This window comes from Humulus lupulus, chromosome 4, assembly GCF_963169125.1.
Source record: "Humulus lupulus chromosome 4, drHumLupu1.1, whole genome shotgun sequence".
In the NCBI taxonomy this organism is placed as follows: Eukaryota; Viridiplantae; Streptophyta; class Magnoliopsida; order Rosales; family Cannabaceae; genus Humulus; species Humulus lupulus.
This window is the reverse complement of record NC_084796.1, coordinates 122,249,313-122,258,128: the sequence shown is the minus strand read 5'-3', so window position 1 is coordinate 122,258,128 and position 8,816 is coordinate 122,249,313. Positions and strand designations below refer to the sequence as shown.

General features: G+C 37.0%; 1 long non-coding RNA gene across 2 annotated transcripts; it reads right to left on the bottom strand.

Moving 5' to 3' along the window:
• Window positions 1-1,244: 1,244 nt before the first annotated feature.
• Window positions 1,245-8,249, bottom strand: LOC133830770 (uncharacterized). Of its 2 annotated transcripts, none has more exons than XR_009892217.1 (3): window positions 8,076-8,249; window positions 7,356-7,887; window positions 1,245-2,591 (listed from the first exon to the last, which is right to left on the bottom strand). It is a non-coding gene; the product is annotated as an uncharacterized LOC133830770 (long non-coding RNA). The 2 variants fall into 2 exon arrangements; XR_009892216.1 differs by having other exon boundaries at window positions 7,356-7,399.
• Between the last annotated feature and the right edge of the window lie 567 nt (window positions 8,250-8,816).

The window sequence follows — 8,816 nt, the reverse complement described above, 5'->3', positions numbered from 1 at the left end:
AACTTAAGACATCTTATAGTTCACCTTTTAAAAATTAGGTACTGTTGGTTTGTCAAAACATAATTACCCAATGCAAAAGCTTAATTATGTCTTTGTGAGTCTAACACATTATTTAGGAGTCCATGAATTAACTTAGAAAATGTCGCCTTAGGGTCAGTCAAATCCAAAATACATCACTTATTCTTATCTATTAAATAAGCCAACATTAATATGGATATGGCTCGCCACCTTCCTTAGGGTGACAGAATCAACTTTGTGTGGAGGCCCTTACAATATCTCACACTGTTGTACTAATAATAGATATCAGAGGTCACATTGAGATGTCAATCTTCTCCCACTCGCTATTTTATAATTAATGTGTTTCTTTTTAACTATATAATTAATTCTAAAATAATTAATTAATGGAGACTTTATGAATGTAAAATAATTAATTATTAATCTAATTAAATGGGCCTAAATTTATTTAATCTTCAAAAGATCCTAATTATAACTATAGGCGAACTTAAAATAATTAATTAAATAATTATATTCATCAAACTTTACACAAAAGACCTTTGAATTAAAAGTTGGTTATCATAAAAAGGCCTAACAAAAGTTTAGAATGGCATGTTTACCAATTTCAACTAACTTAGCAGTTTACGTGCAATTAATTTCACCAAGACAATTTATATAAACAAGTAAGTCAATTCTAAATAATCATGTTTCTACATATGAGAAGCATGACTAATAAAACTATATGAGATTTCATGTATGACATATAATTAATTAATGCATAATCATGTTATCAACCAATCAATGAAGATTTATTTAAATAAATACTATAAATAAACAATAAATGATGAACCGGGTAACTATTGAGTATTTCTAAATTTACAACCCTTTGAAAAATAGAAATTTACAAAATTACATATTACGCTTCAAAGATACAAATTTCTAAAAGATGTTCCACCTCCACTTGAGGCGAGTCATCATAATTTTTAGGTTTTAGGCACAATCCGTGAATTAGTTCAAATAACTTTCTACTTAATTTATTAATTCAAAACACATTTTAATTAAATAAACTCAGTAATTATCTTTAATATTAATTGTATTTAATTAGTTAGAAAATTAATTTTAAATGGCTTTTAAACTTGGAACAAAATATTCTAACTGTTGACTGTGTTTTTAGCCAACGACGTGAGAACGTCAAAAACGATGAACCTTCAAGAGAATTTAAACGACACAGACAGTTTAATCAAGAAAAATAAATAACACAGAAGATTTTATAGTGGTTCAGCCCCGATCAGTCGATAATAGCCAAATTCACTTAGAGTTGTGATTGTAGATCTGTACTCAAGATCAGATGGACTGAGCCAACTGAGTTTCTTCAGTACAGATTGCAAAAATACAAGAATCTTTTCAAATACCAGCACTTTCTCTCTCTAGAATACTCAGACCCAAATTTTCTCTCTCTAGAAAGAAGAAGCAGAAGAAGCCCTCTCTAATCCCATAAGCCCTCTATTTATAGGCTTAGGGTCATACATCTGATATCCCCTAGAATCGAGATATTTTATTATATTTATTACATTTAAATTACAAAAAACATTCAAAATGTAACAAAACCCCCCATTTGTGGGAAGAATGAGAGATTCCCGCGTATCTTGTTGAAGCCATTTCTGGGAATCTTGACTTAGTCCTCCTCTAGCTAGTTGATTCACCTCTGCTACTGACCACTCATGCAAGTGCTGGTCGGACATGTGCATGGTGGTAGGACAAACATTTGCTGGTCGGATATGTGCATGGTGGTAGGACATGCACTCCTCTCCTCTAATATGGCACTCTCCTCTAACATGTCATTTCTTTATTTGGACAACCATGCACTTGTTGGACATACGCATAAATACCAAATTCTTGGGCTCTCCTCGGACCACATCCTTGGGGTCTCCTAGGACCACTCTCTTGGGGTCTCCTAGGACCACTCTCTTGGGTTCTCCTCGGACCACATCCTTGGGATCTCCTAGGATGCACTCTCCTTAGCTCTCCTAGGATGCACTTTCCTTAGCTCTCCTAGGATGCACTTGGCTTGGTTATGACATCTTTCAAGCAGTCCAAATTCTTCGTCAGTCTACCGGGTCACTTTATCACAACTCTGAGGAGTCAATGTATTTATTGACTATTAATATGTCTTTTACTGACCATGCACTGCCACTTGTCACCTTTATTGCCACGTCATTGATCTCCAATTTTTGGGGATAACACTAACCAATTAAAATATTTTAATTTTCTAACAAAATCAAAATAAGATAATTAATTTGAAATTCAAATAATTTAAAACAAATTCAATAAAAGATATTTTAGGGGGTTAGGGTATTGGTGTGTCATGAGCACTTAAGGTAGGCAGATAGGTTTGGGCGTTGTGGCGGTGAGCATATGGTGTTGCAGCGCTCAGAGCTTTGAAGCTTGCTAGAATCATATGAACGTTGCAGTGCTAGGGGTTGGGCATCGCGGTGCTCAGTTGCCTGTCACACTTTTTCTTCTTCTCCATCTTGTGATCAGAATTTTGACAATAAAATTGCAAAAATTCTTATGCCCCATATTTGCTTACACAAGATCTACAAAAAAAAAAAAAAAAAACGTCTAAACTCAATAATCATCATATAATTAACAATCCATCATTAACTGTACATTCAAAACACAAAACTATCCATTCATTCATACATATCACATGTAACAAATGCAAGAAATCCACAGAGTCATGTATATAGAGACCACTCTCATATATCAATTGTTAGTATTAAATGTATAATTCAAAATGTAGTGGAAGGTGTAGAATATTATTTTTTTCACTGAGCCAAGATCAATATATATATACATCAAATCACAAACACAAAAGATAAATCCAAAGCTAATGTCTCTTGTAGACTATCAAGTGTCATCATTATATTTTAGTATAAATAAACGATCATCCCATCAAGTGTCATCATTATATTTTAGTATAAATAAACGATCATCCCATCAAAGAGAATACTATGAGATCCACACCACAATCTTCCAAAACATTTCTCAACACAGGCACCTAGGATGTATAGGATATTTTTCAGTCTCTTGATGTACTCAAGAGATGAGACCAAGATAGTTTGAGAAGACGTCCTACCATATAAAATTGTTTGTACTCTTTTAAACGTCTTATACTATCTTATCTTTTAATTTATTCAAAAGCCATATAAGCTCACATGAAGATAAATTACTAAAGGTAATTATTGAAATTAATGTTTGTAATTAATGAAATTAATGTTTAGATATGCATAGAAATCTTTTTTCTCTATGTACAACCATGATCGTACCATCTAAGAAAATCCTTCGGTGCAACCTGAAAATGCAGACTGACAAAACGTGGTGTATTTCACCTGATCCATTGGTGGCCTAAGGGGATTCAAAATCCCTATTTATTTAACCCCAGCATCCTTGCTCTTGGAAGATTACTCTTCTTTTGAGACTCATCAACAGTATTGGGGGGAACCTATCTCACTAAAGTCAGTTTCTCGATACGTTCATTTGTGTTTGATTCTTTTTCACAGACTGTTACCTATGGATGAACTATTAGAGATTTCAGTCGAATGTGAAGAAATGGACGAAATGGAGAATCAAGTCTAGAATATCAACCTACAGGACTTTTCTTTGGAAGTAGAGCCTCGGGATGACCTCCCGAAGATCACGATCAAGAATTCCTTGGTGGGAAGACTTCTATAACAGTGGCTACAATTCTCCTTAAAACGGTTTTTGGAAAGGTTTGGAAATCAAAGAGGAGATGGAAGATGGAAGATGCAAGATGCAAGATGCAAGAAGTAGCTAAGGATATCTTTGTATTTCGATTTACTAACCCTATCAAAGTACTGGATAACAGGCCTTGGTCTCCTTGTGGTAGTTTCCTGCTCTTAAAAGAATTCCCAAAAAATGGGGAATAGAGGATAGCATGCCTCGATACAACATCGATATGGGTCCGGACAATGAGGTACCTCTCAAGTTTATGCAGGATAGTAATGTAAAGCCACTGGTTGTCCGTGTGGTAAATATCTTACTCATATCAGAATTAGAAATGGATCTTTTTGTTGGGTCATGAAGTTCAAGGTGGAAGTGAATGTAGCGATGCCATTAGTAGCATGTTTTACTCTCCCTGATGCTGAAGGAAAGAATGGATGTATCCATCTCAAATATGAGTGTCTTCCTCTTGTTTGTTTTTGCTGTGGAGTCCTAGGCCAAGAGGATGATATGTTTAGAGGATGGTCGGTCAGTTCCTATGTATGGAACATGGTTGCGAACTCATTCCAGTATTCAAAGTTGTTTCTCTCTGCTGGATATGGAGGATAGAAAGATAAGGCAGCAATGGCAAAGGATGACAAACCGGAGGTTGCAGCCCCATAAAATGTTCATTTTGAGACAGCATTTCTAGGGACTCCTTTATACATTGAAAAGTTCAGGGGGGAGGTTGTTGATGACCACTCGGTGGTCGTCGGACTGGTAGAGCAGCCGTAATCTGAAATTCAAATTGCTTCGCCTCGTAATAATATGGAAGGTACAATGGTGATAGAGAAAGGACACGAAGTGGAGCACGCCAAACCGTTACATGGGAGCACATTACTCAATGTACAATATGCCACGCCTCCACAGGGTACAATTCAAGAGAATCTGCTAGATAAATCACGTGTTAAACATTTAGCATAGATTTTCAAAAGTGCTTTGGACACCGCCTTCCCTTTTGGAAAGCCCAAACTGACGAAACCAATTGGGGAGAGCTTTAGGGGCCATCAAAAAGCCTAGGTCTGTAGACCCAAACAATCAGTTCCAGAGGGCCCAGTTCAGGTCACCATGAAACGCAAGATCGATGATTCAGAGTTAAACATCCCAATACACTAGTGCGAGAGCTTGGGAACAAAAATGAGGATGGAGCTAAAAAGAAAACCAAATCGGAGGAGAAAGGCAAAAATCTCGATCTTATTTCAACCTCGGGCCATATTCATAAAAAAGGGGAATTGAATGATGAGGTCGGCAACAAAGCGGACCATAATGACCCTGGTGTTGAGATGGTTACGATGGTGGCTTCAGTGGGAGTTCCTGGTAAGATCCTATTATCGGATAGTTCTTCAGTGATTTCAATTGATTCTTCTTCTATTTTGGATTTTCACAAGGCCGAGGAGGCAGGCATAAACATGCCCCACTAATCCTCGTGAAACTCCTCTCCTGGAACTGTCGAATTCTGGAACAACCCCGGGCAGTGAAGGCTCTCAGAGACTTAATTCGATCTACATATCATGATATTGTGTTTTTAATTGAAACAGAGTTAGATTATACCTGCATGGATAGGGTATGGAGGAGATTGAGTTTTTTTGCAGGCGCATACTGTTCCTGCTAATGGGAACTTGGGTGTGCTCTGTTTAATGTGGAAAATGGGTATTTCTTTATTGGTGAAAAATTCTAATTTTCACTTTATTGAAGTCCAATTTGCGGCGTTGGGAGATTTGCCGGTTTGGCGATGTTACTGTACTTATGGTCCTCCTTGTTGAGAAGATAGAGCCCTTTTTTGGAATCGCTTCTAAAATATTGCGAGTGCTGCTACTGATCCTTGGGTGGTTATATGGGATTTAAACTGTGTCATTGATGATTCGGAGAAATTTGGGGGTCGTTCAGTGACCCGGAGGGAAGGCGTGGGGCTTCACGATTTTTATGAGTGATCTTGGGGCAGTTGACCTTAGTGGTGTGGAAGTCTTTTTCACTTGGACCAATGGTCAACGATACGATCAGCTGGTTTGGGAATGGTTAGATAGGGCCATTTGCGACACTGGATGGATTAGGAATTTTAGGAAAGCGTGAGTTAAGGTTCTCCCCATGTCTCTTCTGATCACAGTCCTTTGATTCTGGACATTAATCTTGAGTCAGAGAGATTCATCAAACCGTTCAGATTTATAGATGCTTGGAGCAGGGACCCCCGTTGTAAAGAAGCTATCCAAAGAGCTTGGAAATCCCAGTAGAGGTTTTAATAGCTTTCGCATGTCGTGTAAACTTCAAAATACTAGGAGGGCCCTAAGAATCTGGAATAAACAAGTTTTTTGTTACTGTGAGGACAAGTTGAAATCGCTCAATGAGTTTCTCCAAGAGGTTGGCTTCGATTATCATGGAAGTGGAAAAATTCCAAAATACTATGGATTAAAGAAGGGGATGTCAATTCAGAATTCTTCCACGGCTCTACTTTGGTGCGTAGGAAACATAATTTTAATGGATCTATTTCGAATGATGGAGATCACTGGATATCGGGAAGACAGACCATTGGGATTACTTATTATCTCATTTTAGACAGGTCTTCACTTTCTCTAATCAAACCTTGGATGATAAATTACGTACACTTATCCCTCATACTGTACAATTGTCAATTGTCTGTGCGCTACCCAAACTTTTCATGAGGTCTGCACTCCTTTGTGGGTTATGCCTTCTCTGAAATCTGCGGGCCCAGATGGAATGTCTGCCAAATTTGATAAGGTGTATTGGGACATTGTTTGCAAGGATTTGGTCCTATTGGTCCAAGATTTTGTTGTCAAGGGGGAGTTTGTCATGAATTTGAAATGTACCTTTGGTGATTACCGACCAATCACTTTATGTAACGTTTATAATGCCATACTAATCTAGGATTATTACACCGTGTATTAAAAATTATGCTTAACTCGTTAAGCGAGCTATTTTGACTTTAAATGTGTAATTAAAGTTAAGTAACGATTTAGGTATTAAAATTTTGGTTGAAAGAGTTAGTCTTGTCATTAAGGAGTTTAAACATATTCAGGGAATCCCAAAAAGAGTTTATAAACAAAAGATAACATGTTTAGGGTTACAACAATGGTCGACCTACCAGACTAAAATTGAACTCAACCCTAGTCCCTCAAAATAATCCTGGTCATGGCGGTCGAGCAGATTGAGTATGTACACACTACCCCCAGTGCTCTCCAACTCATGGTTGGTTCTGTTTGCCCTAGCCCTTACATATATCACATAGCACTCTTGAGTCAAGGCCCAACAAGAAAACCCAAATAAACAGATTCAGATAACCAATCGAATATAAATAATAACTAGCATGCTTCACAGTTATAAACAATTCAAGCAAGCATATAACTCATTTATGCATCCCTTATACCGAATGAGCGCTACCGCACCCCCGAAGTGACCCCGCCATCACGACCTATATTACATATGATTATCGTTGATTACAACTCCCTAGCCGATCATTCTAGACAAATACAAACATATACAAATAATAGATACAACACCACAGATATAATCAAGTCAACTTTAGTAAGCGGTTATAACTGCAATTCCCTAACTGGTTTTCTTACCTGGACTCCTGTGGACGATTCTTTTCTCGATCCTTGCGGTACTTCTAGTCACAACATAAACAATAACCACATTAAGAACTAATCCCGAAAATAGATTCCAATACTAATCCCTAGCTCTCAGAATTTTCAATTCCACCAATCCGAGTGATGGAACCATCCCTGAGCCCTCGAGCTTTTGCCCAAATCTAAAAAAAAAAAAACACATGCTAAAGTGGTGATAGCGTAGGGGTGCCACCCCCTAGCGTTGTTGCGCTCAAAAGCAATAAAGTACCTCTCAAGTCCTCTATTTCGGCACAGGGGCACCACAACGCAAACCCATAATTCATGGTTTCTTTTCTGCAATTTCTCAACCCCAAATTCGCCCATAACTGGCCTAAGATCTCAAAAACCAACCTCAAAGCATAGAAATTCTAGAATTCAAGCCTCAAGACACTTTGAATTCACTTCATATATCACTTTTAACCCCAACTCAACCATCAGATTCAATCAAATAGGTCAATTGAAACTTTTGAGTTCCAAACTCAACTTCCACCTACAAGAACTCCAAAAATTCTCCATAATCAATCAAACCCAATTGTAAGCATATTATAAACAGATTTCTAACATCAATACACCTAATCAAACAACTTAGAACTCATAAATTCGAAAATCAAGTCATATCCCCAAAACTTCCTCAAGAACTATGAAGAACATATGAATACCAAATTCAGAAATCTATACCTTGTGGGAATTCAAATTCCTAGGTGGTTGTAGGGAACTTTGACCACCCCAATTCCTTCTCAGCACTCCAACTTCTCTAGAAACTCCTCAATCAAAAGCTTGAACCAAACTAAGATAGTTGTGTTCTTAGATGATACTTGAAGAGAACCATTTGAGAGAGAGATATAGAGAAAACGTGTACCACCTAGAACCCTCCAGCCTTTGATTAGCTTAACTTAGTCTGATAGACAAAAATACCATTTTGCCCCTTAGCTTAACTTACCCTCAAAACAAGTCACAAGGGCATTTTGGTCATTTTAGCCTAAATTCCCACTAAACCTCAACTTTTACCAAAATTCCAAATTAAATCCACTAATCCCAATTGTTCACCCAATTAATTCCATTTACCAATAAATCCCAGTAGTTTTTCCAAATTACCAAAATACCTCTAGGCTTGCTCAGTGCCGTGTATATATCATTGTTGTGACTTTTCTGCTAATTTACTCAAAATGATCAAACCATATGGAATATCTCAAATATTTTCACATAATAATATAGTCTCAAGCACATAATGGGTCTTTAAGCACATTTAATACTCGTAAATAAGCATAAATAATTATATCATAATATAACTCTTATAATACACATAATCACACATATATTTAATTAAAACCACATAATTTGCAATTATGCCCTCCCAACATTCTAACTAAGCTACTAAACCGAGTTTTTGGGACATTACAACGTTGCTTACAAAGTGAT